Here is a 21,030-nt window from a genome sequence, read left to right on the forward strand (position 1 = left end):
GTGGTAATTTTTTATCTGTTTCTATGGAGACTTTTTTCTGTACACTAAGGTTATGTTACCCACTTCATTATTCTTAGATTCAACTACTTGGATTAAAACTGTAAATGCTAGTAATAAAATTTAAGCTTGCCCATGTTTTGCACTCTGAGCTTGAAAATGAGTTGCGTTAGTGGACTTTGGGTTTCTGTGATGTTTTCTAGGTTTGGTTTCTTGGACCATTATTCTCCTGACTGAATAAAGAGTTTAATAATGGTCAGAGATTAATGAGGATGTTTTGATGTTACTAAAAGACAAAGGAATAGCCAAAAAAACAATTGCTATAAAAGAACAATTTTTACCATAGTGATTTTGCTGGGTAAGAAGAATTTTGCTGTGATTTTGAGCTGTTTTATTCAGCTCTAAAGGAAAGAATGATCATGATCTTTCATTCCTGGGTCTGTTGATGATTCCTGAGTCATTGCACTGTCCCTGATAGAGCAGTTAAGGTTGAGAAAACTGGACGTGTAGAGAAGGCTTAGCAATTCACACTTCAGGTCTAGTATAGTCAGAGGTTTTTTAAAACTATTTGTGTAGATTTTTGTCTTTGTAAATAAAATATCCTGTATGCAAGGAAATGTTCCTTACTTGGTAATTGCGGATAAAAATTCAGGCTTACAAATAGAAGGAAATTGTCCAATTTTATTCAAAAATAGTTTATTATTCCGGTAATTAACAAATTTACATGAGCTTTTTGACTGTGTATTTTTGTGCCTGCATCTGTTGATAGCAAATAAAGCTCTTTACTTGTTTTCTCTGATACTTGATTTAAAAACTGGTTGCACAAGATTGCTGCATTTCTAGCTGCTGTTGGTGTTCTTATGTTGTCAAACGAGAAATCCTTAATCAGAAAGTCTTTAAATATGTGAGGGGGCACTTGTGTTCCCACTTCAGATGAATCTAAAAGATGTTGGTGTCCTTGTTGGCATGAGTACAAAGAAGGAGCAGGACACTGGTCATCAGTGGCTTTAAAATCACATTTTACTCGTTACATAGTATAACAGCTCTTGCAACAGAAATGATGCTTATTTGGGAAATTTCTAAGAATGTAGTTCTTCTGGTATGGATATAAATTGCTTTTTTTCTTCTAAAATATTAGTAGATTTTCAGATTTTGTTTTTTAATGAAAAATGTGTAGCACCAGAATAATGGAATAACCATATATATGTGTGTGTAGTTGGGTGGGTGTGTATCTTAATATTATTAATAATATGCACATGTTTTGCCTGACCATCATCTTTTTTACTTCTTAATTTTGGGGATCATAAATAATAGGATGTCTCTCATGATGCAAATCCTTTGTTTGCTTGATTGAAGTCTATTATGGATCTTTGGCTAGGAGACAGTTGATGTGACATAAATATATGTTGATTTTAATAAAATGTGGAGGGATAATGTCAAATATTACTTCGTCTTAGGAGAAGGCATTGATGCCTTTCTCATTGTACGTTGATGTATGCATCAAGGATAGGGCCATACCTAGCTGTTTCTTCTCCAGCCTAAGCCTTCCCTAACATGTTCAACGCCTTCTCCTCACACTTCTCTTGCAGTTTCCTCTTCTTGCAATTACCTCCTCTTTCTCCTGCATCACAGGTTTTCCCCAGAATCAACATACACACATGATGTAATAAAGGCCCTCCTTAGGAAAGCGCCATTAATCCCACGGTGTCCGTGCACTCATTGCCCTTTTCTCTGCCCCACGCCCATGATACTCTTTACTGCAAAACTGAGAACCTGTCTCATCTCCACTTCCTCACTCTACTCCTCCCGGCTCATCTCAGGTAGGCTTTCATCCTCACCATCCCATTCTAGTCAAGGCTATGGTTTTTCCTGTAGTCATGTATGGATGTGAGAGTTGGACTGTGAAGAAGGCTGAGCGCCGAAGAATTGATGCTTTTGAACTGTGGTGTTGGAGAAGACTCTTGAGAGTCCCTTGGACTGCAAGGAGATCCAACCAGTCCATTCTGAAGGAGATCAGCCCTGGGATTTCTTTGGAAGGAATGATGCGAAAGCTGAAACTCCAGTACTTTGGCCACCTCATGCGAAGAGTTGACTCATTGGAAAAGACTCTGATGTTGGGAGGGATTGGGGGCAAGAGGAGAAGGGGACGACAGAGGATGAGACGGCTGGATGGCATCACTGACTCAATGGACGTGAGTCTGAGTGAACTCCTGGAGTTGGTGATGGACAGGGAAGCCTGGTGTGCTGCAATTCATGGGGTCGCAAAGAGTCGGACATGACTGAGCAACTGATCTGATCTGATCTGATCCCATTCTACTTGCTCTTGTGAGTGCTACCAGCAATCTTCATGTGGCCTGATTCTTTGATGCGACCTTCATCTTTCTCATTACTAATATCAAAGGATCGCACACCATTTGCTTCGTGGTGGGCCTGTCTCTGGGTTCCTTTTTCATTGTCTAGTCAATAGATGGTGGAGTGTGCTGGGGTGCAGCCCTTCTCTGTCTCCTCTTCCATGCTCACTGCCTAGATGATCGCATCAAATCATTTGGCTTTCAGTATGATCTGTACCCTGATGAGTCTCACATTTGCCTCTCCAAGCCCTAATATCTTTCTTCAGCTCGGGACTCTCTCCTCCTCTCTATTACCTAAATTTTAACATTCTTCAGAGGATTTTTCAGGGTATGAAATGATGTTATTTTTCTTATCAGCTGTTTTTCTTCTATACTATAAATATTGTATTAATTAGGGAATCTTTTGTGTTTTTGATTTTCTTTCAGTTTCTCCATTCAACATACTTCTTAAATAGTCTATTATAAATAATTATGCCCCATTATGTAAATCTAACTTTTCACCATAATCATGATTTGTCATATACATTTTGCATATTTTTTGTGATTTTCTTTTCTCTTTCTCCCTGACAATGGCACTCTCATAGGTAACCCATACTGACGAACTATCATTCCTGAATTTCTCTTTACACACACACACACACTTGCACACAGATGTACATACTCAGAAGATTTTGTCATCATTTTATAAAAAATAGATTATATCATTTACAGTAGTCTTTTTCTTGCTTTTTTCATCCATATTACCTTTTTTAAGAGCTTCTTGAATACTAAGATGTATATACAGTATGTGTGAGTGCATGCTCAGTCATGTCAGATCTGTGACCCCCATAGACTGTAGCCCACAAGGCTCTTCTCTCCATGAGATTTCTGTAGCAAGAATACAGGAGTGGGTTGCCATTTCCTTCTCCAGGGCATCTTCCCAACCCAGGGATCAAACCCAAATCTCCTGTGTCCCCTGCATTGGCAGGTGGCTTCTTTACCACTGTGCTACCTGGGAAGCCTGTATATACAGTCTGCTGCTGCTGCTGCTGCTAAGTTGCTTCAGTGGTGTCTGACTCTGTGCGACCCCATAGATGGCAGCCCACCAGGCTCCCCCGTCCCTAGGATTCTCCAGGCAAGAACACTGGAGTGGATTGCCATTTCCTTCTCCAATGCATGAAAGTGAAAAGTGAAAGTGAAGTCTTTCAGTCGTGTCTGACTCTTCACAACCCCATGGACTGCAGCCTATGAGGCTCCTCTGCCCATGGGATTTTCCAGGCAAGAGTACTGGAGTGGGTTGCCACTGCCTTCTCCAGTATATGCAGTCTAATGTTCAGTTAAAAAAAAAAAAAAAAAGATATGGTCCCTATGCCTTTAATTAACACACAATCTAAAGGAATAAAAGTATACATATACCATTTGATTTTGGTTACAGTTCATTGAGCCAATGTGGGAAAAGTCCTGCTTCTGTAAAAATAAGAATCCATGCTACTAAAACTTTTAGTTTGTGTCTCCTTGAAATCAGTCGGGATGTAGAATACTAGGACTACCTTGGGTCTGGGGGTATGTTGCTTTCTGTGGATAATATGCTTTGATCTTTAGTAATCAGTGGGTAAGGACTTATGATGTAACATATCCAATTATGGTAGCAACCTGAACACAGCTTCAATCTAATCTAGTCCAGGGATTTCAAAGCATCACTGACCTCCACCCACTCCGTGCCAGTGTTGCCTACCTCCAACCATTATAGCCAAAAATGTTATAGACACTGAAAATGTCCTGTGCATCCCAAAGTGAAGGACGCTGCGTCTCTGGTGTAGGCAGAGAAGGACCATCTCAGTAGTAATCCAATAAGATGAATATTAAGAAGGCAATGGAGAGGAGTTTAGAAATGGAAATTGAAGAGACGTCTACAAAATATGAACATATGAAACTCCAGTTTAATATTCATAAAATATGAACAATATAAACATTTTAAAGCTAAAGCATTCTATTTTCTTTAGTACTAAGTAATTACTTTAAGGTATTATTGGAAAGAAATTGAAATAGCATATTGTCAGTTTTCAGGACTCTTTCCCATACTTATAACACAGGTAAGTGTAACAGTGTGTTATTGGACATAGTGAAAATAAACTTCTTCGGTTCTCATCTCACATGGTAATGGACGATTTTTAAATCTCTTCAATATCAAGGGAAAGAAAGAATGTAAACTATAAATCAGTTTGTAGATATAACAATATAATGCACATAGGAAAAAGAGAGGAAAAGAAAGGAAATGTCTTGCCATCAGACTAGATAATTAGGTAAAGGTGAAGAAAATACAAACCCGAATGATGAATTTGATAAGAAAAAAGTGTGTCAAAATTGATGTGTAATATTCGATTTCTTTTACTTAAGTTTATAATGCCCTAACTCAATTAAAATACAGAAATGCACAGAAACTTTGAATCTTTGTATAGGAAATATTTTACCCTCATTTAAAAAATTTAGGTATAATTTACATAACACATCATATTAGTTTTGTTTTTTTTAATATTTTAAATTTTATTTTATTATTTTTTTAATTTTATTTTTTAACTTTACAATATTGTATTGGTTTTGCCGTATATCAACATGAATCAGACACAGGTATACATGTGTTCCCCATCCTGAACCCTCCTCCCTCCCCATATTAATTTTGATGTACAATGTAACAATTTTGTGTGTGTAATACGTTACAGAATTACCCCCACAATGAGTCTAGTTAACATCCATCACCTCATATAGTTATAATTTTTCTTTCTTGTGACAAGAACTTTTAAGATCTACTCTTTAAACAACTTCCAAATTACAGTGCAGTATTATTAACTATAGGCCCCATGCTGTACATTAAGTCCCTAGAATTTACATATTTTAAATTGGAACTTTGTTCCTTTTGACCACCTTCACCCATTTTTTCATTAAAATATATTAAACTATGTAAAACTTTTTTGCTATCTTCAGTAATGCCTTTAGGATAAAGTTGTTTAACATATTACATAATCATTTGAGTTACTCAGGACACTATGAGGTCCTTTAAGCTCTGGTGAAGTATAAGGAGCTTACTGTGCAACAGGTTCTTCTCTGGAGTGGTTGTGGCCCATGAAATTCCAAAGTACTTTCCTGGATCAAAAAGCTTAGAGGTGCTCTGTACTCAAATGTTCATCAATTTGTAAGGATTCTTGTTTTTCCATCTATTTCAATGGATTATAAATAGAAATGTCACTTAAGGCTTATGTTGTCCAATCCCAGATCCTAGAAATTTGTGGGAGTGTGAACTAGCTCAAAATAGTATTTTTTTGTAAATTATTTATTTGGAATTGGTGCCTAAAAACAGCTGATTTATTTTTTGTTCTTATCTCAGGTAATTTATTATTAATAAAGGATATCTGGCAAAAGTGTTGGATTTAGAAACAGACAAAGATTCAGTTCACAGTGTTCAACTTCTGATAGAGAAATACTTTTCTAAGAGACATCTGAATTACTTTTCTGAGTTAATAACATATTGTATAATATTAATAGCTTTATAAGGGAAAATTTGTGCTTTATGAAACTCAAAAATATTATTAGATTATTACTAGCAAAGGATTTCTGTATTTTTAAGTCACAACAAATTGTATGTTCCCTTTTGCCATTTAAAAAAGACTATAGGAATATAAAGAGAAGTTGAGGCACACCTTTCAAATCTTTGCACATTAGCTTATTTGCCTTTAAAAGTAAGGGATTACAATAGGAAAATTGTATACATTTCTCTCTGGCCCTCATTTTGTTTTATTTTGGTTGTGACATCACAGAATATATTGCTCTAAAAGGTATTGAATGTGCCTTATCTCTCAACTCAATGGAATTATGTAGAGATAATGTTTGCAATATTTTGGTACTTCATTAATGTATCAAACAATGACTTGTTTATTCATTAAAAATTAACAATGGCCATGTGCCAAGCAAAGTAGTGTAATGTCTAGAAACAATGAAAGAGGGAGAGAGACTTGTGAGGGAAGAATTCCCCTAAAGCGCATTGACATTTATTTCAGCTTTTACCTATGATTCCTGGAGAGGCAAATGGCTCCCCACTCCAGCATCCTTGCCTGGAGAATTCCATGGACAGAGGAGCCGGGTGGGCTACAGTCCATGGAATTGCAAAGAGTCGGACACGACTGTGCAACTTTCACATCACTTACTATGATAGACTTCAAAATAATATATTCAAGGCAACTTTTTCCTTTCTAGTATATGTTTTCTAAGTCTCATAGCATTTAGAAATGCATCATTCATTTGCCGGAATTTGAAAATATTTCCCTTTCCACATATTTGTTTTCTAAAAAGGTTTTAATATGCTTCTAGTGGTCAGGCCATTTTTGATACACAGAAAATAATTAATTGGAATTTAGTGGCTCATATGCATACAATTATTAGAATATGGTATATATGTATACAAACATAGTGTGCATTTATATATATATATATATTTATATATCTCTCTCTTATGCATGTATGCTCAGTTATGTCTGACTCTTTGAGACCCCATGGCCCACCAGGCTCCTCTGTCCATGGGATTCTCCAGGCAAGAATACTGGAGTAGGTTGTTGTTTCCTCCTCCAGGGGATCTTCCCCACCCGGGGATTGAAACACCATTGCCTGCATCTCCTAAATTAGCAGGAGGATTCTTTACCACTGAGCCACCTGGGAAGCCCATATACATCTTATAATAATGATTAATTATAATAAACTTCAAAGAACTTTAGGTCTTACTGCTGAGAGCAGGTAATTTTTTGCATAAATATCAGTTTAATGAAAGTTAAGTAATACTTTACATAGGCTATCACTATATTATAGGTAATTCAGTACATTTTATTAATATTGCTCTTCAGTTTATTGCACTTAGCAGATACTGTGTTTTTTACAACATGCAGGTTTATGGCAGCCCTATGTCGAGCAAGTATATCAGTGCCAATTTTCCAGCAGCATTTGGTCACCTTTTGTCTCTGTCATATTTTTGTAATTCTTATAATATTGATATTTCTAACTTTTTTATTATTATTATTATATTTGTTATGGTGACCTGCAATCAGTGATTTCTGATGCAAAAGCTTAGTAATCAATATTACTATTGCAAAAAAATTGACTCATGAAAGGTTCAGATGATGACATTTTTAGTATAAACTATTTTAAGTTATATGCATTATTTTTTGAGATATAATGCTATTGTACACTTAACTGACTGCCATATTGTGTTAAGATAACTTTCATATGCACTGGGAAACCAAAAAGCTCAGATGACTTGTTTTATTATGATACTCATTTTTAACGTGTTCATCTTTAACTGAACCCATGTTATCTGCAAATAATAGGTAAACATTTTGTATTCTAATATCTGAACACGAACATGACATATTACATTGAACCATATTAACTTGCCATATTGATTCAACCTAATAGTTCAAACTCTTGAATAACTTAAAATATTGATAGAACATGAAAATCATTAAAGCAAAAAGTTTTTGAAGTTGGGATATATTTCTGTTTCCGAACAATGATGCATACACATGTACAGCAAGCATGTGTCTTGACTAGTAAATGTATACAATGACCATAGTCTTGTTTTAAGTGTAAACATAGAAGAGAGTAAATGTAAAAATAGCAATTTAGTTGTGAGGTAGATAACTGTGTAAAGCAATATTGCAGTGGCAGTCACATTTTTTCTTCTGTCCTTGTTTAGATTATATGCTGGATGGACAGCATAGACTCCTACCTGGGGACCTTATTTTAAAACTACACATTTAGGGGGACCCATCTCAGATAGGATGACTAAGGAAAAAGGATGGTGCCACTACTCCAGATTATAATTTTGAAGATACCACTCACATTTCTATCTGACGGTTTTGGAATCTGAAGGTGACAACAGAATTGAGTCATGTAGGTATAGTTCATACTCAAATGCTGTTTTTGGTCAGCGGTACCTTCTATGTCAGGCTTCTCCAGTGACTCAGTTGGTAAAGAATCTGCCTGCAATTTGGAGACTACCAAATGCAGGAGACCCGAGTTTGATCCCAGGGTCGGGAAGATCCCCTGGAGAAGGGAATGGCTACCCACTCCAGTATTCTTGCCTGGAGAATCCCATGGATGGAGGGGCCTGGCAGGCTATAGTCTATGGGGTCACAAGAATCAGACCTGACTAAGCGACTAAACCAACCACCACCACTTTCTGAGTCACTTCTCTGGTGAGGATCGTGTGAGTTTCTATGCGTTTCAGTTAAAATTGTCTTCTTTGTTATGAAATTTGTTGCATACTGCATTCTTTATTAGTTTAAAAAAATCTCTCTGCAAGTCTATTATATTTTACAGCCTGCTGTATCTGAATATTGCACACCTTGGATTTAAGAACACACACACACATGCAATTCTTTTTTACAACCCTGTGTACATGTGAATACAATTTTAGTAAAAATATGTTTGTGACTAAAATTGCATCTAATTTAGCTGAACAGAATAGTTTTTGGTAATTATTAAAGTATACAAAGCAGCAATAAAAACAACTACTATTGGCCATTTAATTTAGTTGGAAAATCTAATAAAGCATGTTTTTAATAAAAATGATATATAACAGGGAATGTGATAGGAAATTAAATTTAGTAGTTAATTTTAATGATGGTGACTTTTAAGTACAAAAGCTATTAAAATTTGTTGAGACTTAACACTAAATTCTCTATAGATGTTGTGTTGTCTTGAGTAAGGCATTTCCATTTTTCTACAAACTGTTTTCTTTTAACTGCTTCTAATTGTTTAGGAAATTTTGTACAAAGAAAAAATAGTTAAAAGAATGTCAATATGTTTTCTTTTTACATAAATGGAATAAAGCTTTTGACTTCCAAAATTGAACCTATTCTTAGCTCTGTTATTGTTTTCAGTTGTTAAGCTGAATATGTTTCTGTATTTAAAACACATGAAAATGATACAATGCTGCTTTTTTTTCTTAAAACAAATTCTAATGCCTGATTAAAACATAATTTTTATAGTAAATTTATTGAATTAACTCTGGAATGAGGTAGTTAAGCTAATGACGTTTTTTGAGAGCTTTCTTTTCATTGCAGTTGCTCCATAAGTAATTATATTATAATTTGCAGAAATATAATGTATTATTATAAGCTATATTGAGAAAATCATTAATTAATTGTAAGGAATGTTACTTTGATTTAGAGGACATTTTTGATTGCTAGATTTTTTTGTAACATTATTATGCTTGTGTATGCATCTTGGTGTGAGTGTATTTAATCATTTGAAATAGCTTTGAAGTAGTAATTCTCTATTTCTGAAAGCAGAAGAAGAAATAGCAACTTGACTTATGTATAAAGATTAAGTATGAAAAAAAGGTGCTGAGCTGTATACTTATTTAATATGCTTTTGTGGGGAATATTATTTTCTTCTTATATTTAGGATCATATTATTTGAAATTTTACTTTTCTATGAAGTTAAAATTCTGCTTTTTGATTCTTATTTTATATAAGTGATTTTTCATATAAGAGAGTGCTTGATTAAATTTTAGCTTATTGATTTCAATCTCAAGTTTGTACACCCCAGTGACCAGTCCAATTTTAGCTCGATACTGGGCCTCTGGAAAATTGAGGGAGATTGGCTTGATTCTAGGCTTGCCTTCGAGAGTCTAATCTGGTCAGTAGAGGATTAACTTGAAATTTTACCTCTCAGTTAGTTCTTTGTTTTCAATTATTGCTCTTGTATTTTGTCATTTTCTTCATGGTAGTGATTGTTGGTTCACAAATGATTACATGTGTTGACTGAAATCAAATAGACTGCCAGATATTTCTCCATCAAAGATAGGTTTATGCAGGATTATCAGAGAGTTACAGTTTGTGGTCTGCAGTAATGGTGAGACACTTGTAAGTTCTCAAGTGGTAAGAGGGGGAAATAATTCTATAGAGGGGAAAAGAAAGTTGAGAGTGTTACAGTAAACAAAGAGTCCATGGCTTGTCGTTGGCTGAATCCTTCCAAGGAAACAAGTGAAGTCTGTCTTCTTCCGGTTGGCTTCTGTTGTCATTACAGGGCATGACTTTCCCCTTCTTGTCTCCCAGCTTTATTTAATTCAAGTTTATGTTGATTTTTTTTTTCATTTTCCCCTTTAGAGCAAGTTCTTTCTCTGAAAGCATCACTGGCCAAGAGTAAGGTTTTATATAGTTTCAATGGCTTTTTGTCCCTCAGTGTCAGAAAGGACCTTTCCTAAGAGTAATGTTTCATGTCAGAGAGAAAATGCACAGATTAGAATAACTATTGAGGTCAGATTTGAATAATGATGAACGGTACTAGGGAGAACTCTCAGGCACTTTTTTTTTTTTTTTCAGTCTCAGGTCTATATGTTATCAAGATCATAGACACCTGAAGTGTTATGTCATCATCAAAAGTTTGGTCTATATCTATTCCAACAGGCCTGGTCCTGATATCTTGGGAAAGTTATTTTATCAAACTTCACCTGCTTAAATTCTAGGAAATGTTTCCTTTCATATCACCAGACGATACGCATTCAGGGTCTATTCAGGGTTCAGTGCTTTCTGTAGATGCGTCATTTGAATCTAAGAATCTGTTTCTTGGAGTTTGGTGGGGCTAGGGCTAGAAGTACCTAATAGGGACATCTCCGTTGAGTTTGAGGTGTTCTTCTAGAGGTGCTCTTTCCAATTGGTGAAGTTTCCAGGTTACAAGGTGTGGTTCATAAGGTCCTTGTCTCTGATGGCAATCTGTGACAGGGTCACTCCAGAGAAGTTTACTGTAGATCATCGCGAGGTGCCAGGAGGTGCTACATTAGTGCTAAGCAGTTGTGAGGGACTTCCTCAGTGACAGAGTGGAGGAAAGCAGTAGGGTTGAAGATTGCTAAGTGTAAAAGAGTTACATGAGGAGCAATTACTAGGACTTCATGGGAGGTGAGGTGATGAATGAGGAATGAGTACGATGAGAATTCAGGAGTGGTACAAAAACGGTTAAAAGAAATCCCACAACACTTTTCTTGAAGGTCTTAACCAAGTACACAGTGGTGGTGATGGCTCTAAGACCAGGGGAGTAGCCCTAAGTGGCAGGGTCTGGGTGCTGATTGTAACACTCTATGGGTGATGGTGGTCCTTATGTCTTTGGGCAAGTACTCCATTCCTTCCTTTACATTATAGAAAAAGAAAAAAGGTACTCTAATAATTGGGATGCCCAAGGGCAGATGAGTTCATCAGACTCTCCTTTAAGGCCTTACTGGGTAGGCAAGTCACTTATTCCCATATAATTTGATTGGGGTTATTGTTCCCTAGAAAAACATGGAGATTTGGCCATGAGAGAGAAATTTAGAATTCAATTTTGGCCATGACTAACAAGCCCAAGAAAGCCTTGCGGCTGGCACTTCGTTTTGGGTTTGGGAAAATTTAGGACAGTTTGAAGCCTGTCTGTATCTAGGTGAAGCCCTGGTTCAGATATCATATGCTATGAATACTGAGCCTGGGTTTGGACAAACTGCAAAGTTTGGGGCAACCTTCTGCCCCTTTAAGGCCAAAAGCGCTACCACTTGGACGCAATCTTCCTGTGAGGAGGCTTGAAAAGGAGCAAAGAAGCAAATCATACACATATTGCAACAAAGTTGAACCTCTAGGGAACTTTATATCAGATCAGCTTTTAGGATTTGCAAGAAATAAGGGCTCTCAGTAAAACCCTGAGGCATTACTGTCCAGGTGAATTGTTTTCCTTCTCAAGTGAAGGCAGAAAGGTATTGACCAGTTTCATCAACTGAAATACTAAAGAATGCACTGCGTGGGTCAATTACAGTAAAGAATTTACTTTTGGTAGGAATGAAGACTAGTAACCTATCAGGGTTAGAAACAGAGTGTAATGATGTTGTTTATTGCTTAGAAGTCCTAGATACACCTCCATTCTCAGACGTTAGATTTTCTCACCAGTAAAATAGGAGTGTTACAGGGGCTTTGACAAGGAATAATGAACCTTTCAGCCTTGAAATCTTCTATTATGGGTTTTATGCCTTGAAGAGCTGCTTTACTTATAGGGTATTGATTGATTCTGGGAAAAGGTTTTGAGGCATCTCTTTGAATTTTGATGGAAGGTGTGCTATGAATTTGGAGGTGTCCAAAAGGATTTTGGTAACTGATTCAGTAGGAGTAAAGAGTGTTTCTAGAGTCTGTTCTAGTACTATCAGAGATGGAACAAATTAAAGATGCCAAAGGGTTGTTTAATTCACCTGGTTGGTTACTTTGATGACTACCATGAAATTTTAGAATTATTTACTCCTTTTGAGAGAAATTCCAGCGTGATACTTCTCTAAAAACTCCCAGCCTAATAAATGTATAGGCACTGGAAACTAAATAGGGAAAACCGGGGTGTATATTTCTCAAAGGGCTTAAACAAAAGGGAAAAGTAAGTAGGTTCCAAGACAGGTTCCTTAGCGATTCCCACTAGAACTGTTTTAGTACTCTGTGTTTGAGCACCAAGAATGTGGCTCCAGTGTCAATTAGGATTCAAAGAGGTTCATCCACAGTCTGGAAAAATGCTTCTCCAAGCCAAATAAGAGGGAGACTTGGGAAGAACCCCATAGTTCTTTGGAAACTTGTCATTGAGAGCTGGGAAGGTGTTGGCAAGACTGGTTAGAAAGCACCCCTAAATTTGTAACAGTTTCTTTTCTGATGCCCTGGCTGTTTGAAATAATAGCAGAAACTGAGAGGATTTTGATTTCATTTAGGAGTCTTCATTTGCTGGATGTGAAGATTAAGAATTTCGGTAATCTCCCTTTTAGGTGACTCACCTCCAGTGTGAGAGGACTGGTTTGCCAAATTAACTAAAGCTGAAGTGGACATAGTTCCCATTCCATCCTGGCCCAGTTTACTAGAAGAGAAAGGTCCTAGTTCAGCCCATGAATAAACAGGGAGTTACAAACTGCCTGGGAGGAACTAACATCTGAAGGAAGATCAGAATTTTCTTTACAATAATCTGAAGTTGATTGTAAAGTCATGAACAGGTTCATCAGATTATTGTTTGCAGGCCAGAATCTTGCTCCAGTTAGCAAGTTTTGGGAAAGCCCTTGGGAAAGCTCAATGAAGTCGCCTAGCAAATGCTCAAGCCTGCTCGTGCGTAAGTTAGCAGGCTGGTCTCCTGATTTTAATTCCAGAGACCTTTCAGCATTTTCCCAATTAGTGGTTTTCATCCAGTGCTGGGCCTGACCTTTACCAACAGCCTTATAAATGAACTGATATAAATCTAGGAAACCAGGTTGATAAGTTTAAATGACCATATTAAATTCCTCAGCAAGTCTGTCAAGATCTTCAGTTACTTTAGGAAGATCTATAACTATGGCTCACAGTTCAGCTTTAGTCCAGGGAATATAAGTAATTAAGAGTTTAGCCTCTGGATCCTCAAAGGGTTTAATTTTAAAACGGCCGATCCAGGTAACTTCAGGTAAAAAGGGAGAGGGAAGAGTTTCAGAAAAAGGGGGAGTTTGGAGAGAGAATTGGTGTGAAGGAACTGGGGGCATTAGAGGAGGCATAGTTGTAGGAAGGAAGGAGGAAGATGGTGCTGAAGGCCAAGTCTGAAGGGAGAAGTCAAGGGAGAGAGACAGGATGGCACCAGTGGCCAAATCTGAGACAAAGAATTGAAGGAGGAAGAGTCTGGGGCTTTGGGAGCCATTTTTCTTTCTTTAATCATTTGTTTGCCACAATCTTAAAATCTTTCAGAGAGGCAATTTTAGACTCCTCATAAAGTTAGAAAACTTGCAAATACTAGTAAATCAAAATAAACATTGCACTCAGTTCTGGAAATTTCTGAGTTATGTAGTCCAATTCCATTTCCAGGAAATTAAGTTTGGTAATTTCCAAAGTTCTCCATAATGGCCTTTGATATTGTAAATTGCCTTTGGTCAAGTCAGTCCATTTAGTTAGAAATGTACATGAGGAAACGCCATGGTTTTTAAACATAAATTTTAAACAGACGTCTTGAAGGGGAACCTTCATAATATTTAGATAGTAGGATCTATTTCTCAGGGGTTTTTGTCTAGAGTAAAAGAACAATTTTCAAACAGCTTAAATAACCTACAGCTTTAAACAGCTCAATTTCAAACAGCTTCCAGCTTAAACAGCTTCCAGTGCGAATAGCCTTTAGCCCTAATACCAGACAGTCTAAGTATACAGTGTGGTACTGGAGGAGCCAGGCCAAAGGCTTTCCAGCCAGTTGCCATAAAACAGCCCCTCTTCCAAAAGACTGGACCCATGGGATGGCTGAACTTGCACAGATTTAGTGAAGCAGCCTGTGTTCCCAAAGGAATGGGCAGATGGCTTCTCAGCCAGCTTTGGTTGAAACAGTCTGATAGTCCACAGTACTGAGTGAGTGCTCACATACAGACAAGGCCTTAACTAGATAGACAAAACCTTAAAGTAGATCACAAGTCTGGAGAGCTTCAAACACAAACAGGGTGTGAACTCAGATTGAGGGGAAAGATATACCTGCAAACTGCAGGGTTGGCAAGAAAGCAGTGGGGAACAGTGGGCCAATTGTTGGTCTCACACTTGTTTGCCCACCAGCCCAGGAATCTTCAGGTGTTTTCTCTGGTCTCTATATGGTTTCCAAAATGTTGACATAAAACAAATAGACTGACAAATATTTCTCCAGGAAAGATGGGTTTATTCAGGCTCAGCAGAGTTTTATTTTAGGGTCTTTAATCATGAGGACCTCATAGAAGTCCTCACATACATGAGAAGGAGCCCTCTTTTATAGACGGCAAAAGGGAGTTGGATGATTGTAGTCAATGAAGAGTCCATGGGTTTTTTGTTGGCTGAGTCTGTGCTAGGAAACAAGAGGTATCTTTCTTCCTGTTGGGCTCTGTTATCATTGCAGGGTATGAAACTCTCTTTCTGATCCTCTGACTCTATTTAATTGAGGTTTCTACTTATTATTTTACATATGAATCCAGTGTTCAATGTTTCTGTTTCCCTAGGTGATGCCAAAATTCTATTGGAAACAAATAGAAAATACTAGACCCTTTAGTCTTTGAATATTGAGTTTTGTCTGTCCAGTAATACAAAAATAAGGTCAAGAATTCATGTCACACAGAAGAGCTGTTAGAAAGTACATATCCTTTGTGAATGTATTCAGATAAAACTTGAACCTACAAATCCATGAGTCTGGCCACATTATAGAATCAGAACCCCTTGGATTTTCCTAATTTGAAAGTCTTGAGCAAAAATACCTTTTTTTCTAATTGTTTTTGTTTCTTCATACTATCACCTAGCTAGCCTTTATGAACTCCCACTGTAAAGCCAATGCCATGCTATGGTTATTACAAATTTCTTGTTGCTACTGTGGGGCAGCTAGCTCTTATATTTTATAAAATGGCTTTATCCTCTAGGCAAAAATAATCTCAATGTTGAGTAGGCTTTGAAGCTGCTGCTGCATGAGAATTGTACAGAGACATAAAGCAGTTACAAAATGAGGCCAAATTGACCATTAGAAATCTTTATTTATTGGGTTTACAAAGATCATAATTAGATTGTGGGTTGATAAAAGGAAAGGATAGTTGGAAGGTATTAAAGAAAAAAGGATATTTAATTATATTCATTATAAATTTATAGTATAATTGTTTTCTTAGCAGTCTCACTTTTTGTGATGGGGAGCACCGTAAGGCAGGAAATGAGTGTATCTTGTGCGTCCTTGCATGCTGGTAAAGAATCTGCTCCCTTGTGGCTCAGCTGGTAAAGAATCCACCTGCAATGCGGGCAGATCTGGGTTTGATCCTTGGGTTGGGAAGATCCCCAGAGAAGGGAAAGGCTACCCACTCCAGTATTCTGGCCTGGAGAATTCCATGGACTGTTATAGTCCATGGGGTTGCAAAGAGTTGGACATGACCGAGTGACTTTCACTCACTGACTGTGCATCCTTGCGTCTGGTAAAGAATCTGCCTGTTAATGCAGGAAATGAGAGTTTGATCCCTGGTCACACGGATCCCCAGGAGAAGGGAATGGCAACCCCAACTCAGTATTCTTGCCTTGAGAATCCATGGACATGAGGAGCCTGACAGGCTACAGTCCATGGAGTCACAAAAGAAACAGATGTGACTTCGAAACTAAACAACAGCAAGCAGTGTTTGACATACAGTCGAATGTAGAGTTTTAATTGAAATGATGTTTTAAAGTTTCTTCTTCATTTGCTTCTGTAGTGAAGATGTATTCAACTCTTAGATCCACTTTTTCTTACCAAATATTAGATAAGTAGTTGATTTTGCTAGCCTGTGAGTTGAGTAGTCAGCTGTCTTCTTTACATCTTAATTTGGAGTTCCTGCTACCTGTCTGTACTGTCTCCATTGTCTGCCTCCCAAATCTTGTCAGGAGCAATGGAATAATAAACTAGCTTTGAGATCTGAAAGTGAATTCACGCACAAGGCAACATATAGCAACTCTCAAATGTTGAGACCTGAATTCTTGTCCCAGCTCTGCCAGTAACTAATTTTGCAGCCTTAAGAATAAACATATTTGGACAACCATTTCTACATTTGAAACTTGAGAAGCCTAGATAACTCCTCTAGGAGTTAAGATTAAGTAAGATTAAGTCCAGCCCCAGAATGCTCTGAGTGTTTCCCCTTTTGGATTCTCTTTTTCCTCTATAACATTTTCTGTTACCTTCATCCCGATGAATCATTTTTCTTTAAAAAAATAAATAGGACTCCATTATTTTTTGTGTATCACTGTTGTTCAGTCGCTGAGTCATGTCCAACTCTTTGCCATCCCATGGACTGCAGAACCCCAGGCTTCCCTGTCTTGGACAATCTGCAGACTTTTCTCAAACTCATGTCCATTGAGTTGGTGATGTATGTATCTCTAAACTGGTTTAAATGTTTTCTCATACTAGAGAAAAGGATTAAACAATGATGGAGACATCCCTGTCTTTTTCCCACCAGCCTTTCACATCTTTAAAGTTATTTTAATTCCAAAATATTGCTATGATGAATGCTTAGAAAACCAGGGTGATTGCTGAAGGAACAGACTTCCCACTTTCCCCTTTCTCCCCTCCAGCCTTGACTGCAAGAATCATGCAGAATCATCTCTCTCTTCTTTTTGCTGCCAATCTTCCATGCCTTTAGTAAGAAACTATATCGACACAAGGACTCCTGGGTATTGCCAAAATGTGAAAATTAACTTTCTCTTTTTCTTTAAGAACATCATTTATAAAAGCCCTTGTTTCTATTCCTTCCCAAATGCATGTATCTACATAAGTATTTGCATATATATGTATGTGTATATAGAGGGGTGGAAGGGAGGAGGGAGAGAGAATTTTAGTGCTTTCAACAATAATGGTTGTTTTTCTTCAAGTGTTTTTCATAAAATTCATCCTGAGGTCTTCAGGTACTGGAGGGTCTTGGGATTTTCTTCAACAGCAACATTATTAAGGCTTTGACAACCTCAAATATGTATATACATTTCAGAATTTTGGAGTGTTTTGACAGTCAGATATCATCTGCCTATCTTTCAGTGTGCAGATTTATTTCACTAACATATCCACTAACATCTCATTATTGCTATGGTATAACAACGTCTTGGAGAATAGATTCTAGCATTATAGTAATAACAGATACAAATCATGACTGCTTGTGTGTTAGTCACTCGGTCATGTCTGACTCTTTGTGATCCCATGGACTGTAGCCCACCAGGCTCCTCTGTCCATGGAATTCTCCAGGCAAGAATACTGGAGTGGGCTGCCATTTCCTTCTCCAGGGGATCTTCCCAATCCAGGAACTGAACCTGGGTCTCCTGCATTGCAGGCAGACTCTTTACCGACTGAGCCACAAGGAAGACCTATAACTGCTCAGCTGTGACTTTATTCAGATCTATGATAAAGTGATAAAGAAAAATCATATTAGCACTGTGGGTATGGGGGAGTTTAGTACACTGAACAAAGGCAAGTGTTCTAAATTGGTGTCAAGGAGGACGCGCTAACTCTCAATGAATGTCAACAGCATGAGTGGTTTATCTAACTAAAATGTCATGCTGTTGTTCAGTTGCTAAGTCACGTCTGACTCTTTGCAACCCCATGGACTGCAGTATGCCAGGCTCCTCTGGCCTTCACTATCTCTCAGACATTGCTCAGATACATGTCTCTTGAGTCAGTGATGCTATCTATCTCATCCTCTGTCACCCCCTTCTCCTCTTGCCCTCAATCTTTCCCAGCATCAAGGTCTTTTCCAGTGAGTCTGCTCTTCGCATCAGGTGGCTAAAGTGTTGCAGCTTCAGCTTCATTGTCAGTCCTTCCAATGAATATTCAGGGTTTATTTTCTTTAGGATTGACTGGTTTGATCTCCTTGAAGTCCAAGGGACTCTCAAGTGTCTTCTCTAGCACCATAATTTGAAAGCATCAGTTCTTCAACACTCGGCTTTCTCTATAGTCCAGCTCTCACATCTGTACATGTTGTGTGCATAATTCTACTTTAGAGTTGATGAAAAACATCTAAACTATTATTTGGATTCAACCATATAAAAATCAGATTATTGTTTTACATATTTCCATATGAAAGTGAAGATAGATGATGAGAAATAAAGCATCTTAACTGCTTACAGTATGCCAGGTACTATCCCAAGAACTTCCCATCAATCCTATGAAGTAGTGGAAGCTTTTATTTTCATGGCATAGATGAAGAAGCCGAGGCTAAGTTATTATCTTTATCCAGTTGCTGCTGCTGCTGCTAAGTCACCTCAGTCGTGTCAGACTCTATGTGACCCCATAGACGGCAGCCCACCAGGCTCCCCCGTCCCTGGGATTCTCCAGGCAAGAACACTGGAGTGGGTTGCCATTTCCTTCTCCAGTGCAGGAAAGTGAAAAGTGAAAGTGAAGTCGCTCAGTTGTGTCCGACCCTTAGCGATCCCATGGACTGTAGCCCACCAGGCTCCTCCATCCATGGGATTTTCCAGGCAAGAGTACTGGAGTGGGGTGCCGTTGCCTTCTCCTATCCAGTTGCTAGGTGCTAGAATTAAGATTGGAACAGGAATTCTGGATCTGGAGCCTGCATCTTTAAAGATGAGTTTTCACATTGCCCCACACCCAAGTCTGCAATGTTTGCATTATTATATTCTGTAACTGTGCTTACTTACACACATTACTTTATGCCATGCATGCTCAGCCACCCCATCAAGTTCTTATTTTCTGAACAAAGCATTAATATTCTAATACTTTACGATTGCCTGTGCTTTTTAATGTGTCTATAATAGCTACTTGTAGATGTGTCCACATATTTCACTATTTTCATGCATGTATCTTTGTTTCTGCATTGTTATGAAGAAATTAAAATATTATTTCTAGCCATTGAAATCTATTGATTTTGCCTAGCTTTCTAAAGTGGGAGTAGCAAACTTAAATTCTGTGTATTTCAATAGTATTCTTGACAGTAATTGCCCTGTGTTTAAAATTCATATTTCCTTTTATCTGTTAAATATGTAATTGACTTTTGACAATTTCTTTCATTTCCCCCATTCTTCCCTTGTATGGAAAGGACAATGAGAAATTGTAATTTACCTCCTCTCCTGCACTCCTTGTTTTGAATCTTCTCATTTTACTTTACTATGCTTTATTCTAAATAATAAGACCAAAGTTTGGCAGAAGAGGAGAAAAAAAGCACTTGTCATTCATGACCATCTGCTTATGCCAATAATGATTTGTTATGCCAATAAGCTTTTGGGGGATAACATTTCAGCTTTGCTTTGTATGAAATAACAAAAAAAAATGTACAACTTTTTGGATAGAGTACCATTTTCCTGCATAAAGCATCTAGATGAATAGGTTATTTTGAAATATCAATCAGACAAGTCACATGTCTTAAAATAGCATACTTTATATAACAATAATAGTCATATTCATGTAATAAAACTTTTTTAAAAATGGTATTAAAGGGTACAGAAAGTGGAAATTATCCAGATTAAGTGAAGTAGACTTATATTTAGTGCTACACAAATGTGAGCAAACATTCGAAATAAAACATCAAACTTCAAAAGAAAACTTTTAATACTATAAATTAAAATTACTTGCATTTACAAAGTAAAGAACAAAAGTAGACCGGTAAAATTTGTTAGACGATTGTGAGAGCCTGTGGTTTTGAGAATTTATATTTGGTAAATTGAGTGGTTAATGATAGAACCATTTACCGCTTGGGCATATTTTTTGTCTAACAATTGTCAGTATCCCTACATGTAATAGAGGACTTGTCAGCCAGCCAATCTGTAAGTGGGCCAACTTCTACATTTACATTTATAGATAAGGGTCTATCCCTGCTTTCTTAAAAAAAGACTACAAAATGTTATTCTGGGTATGAACAGTTTATAAATAAGTTCAATAGACTGGGTATTTTCACTTACTTTTGAAAAATGTTTCTTATCCTATTGTGATGTTATAATAATACTATCATGATGTTTAATAAGCAAGATAGTTTTTTGGATCACATATTATTATTATTGCCAAATTAAACCATGTCTCCTATTTTCTTCCCATTAAACTATGGCTCTGTTGGTTATAAAATAATATTTTACCTTGTTAAGCAAGCATTTACTAAGAATTCTTTATAAACCAGATTTCAACTATTATTAAAAGTGGCAATGCCAATGAACAAGGACATGGCATGATGGACAGCAGTGGACCAGGATGCATAGGACCGAAGTTTCGATCCAGT

General features: G+C 37.2%; 1 protein-coding gene across 6 annotated transcripts in view; it reads left to right on the top strand.

Moving 5' to 3' along the window:
- Positions 1 to 21,030, top strand: part of NOL4 (nucleolar protein 4) — a 461,126-nt gene that overhangs the window by 150,293 nt on the left and 289,803 nt on the right. The window lies entirely within an intron of this gene.

This window comes from Bos javanicus, chromosome 24 (genome assembly GCF_032452875.1).
Source record: "Bos javanicus breed banteng chromosome 24, ARS-OSU_banteng_1.0, whole genome shotgun sequence".
Classification (NCBI taxonomy): domain Eukaryota; kingdom Metazoa; phylum Chordata; class Mammalia; order Artiodactyla; family Bovidae; genus Bos; species Bos javanicus.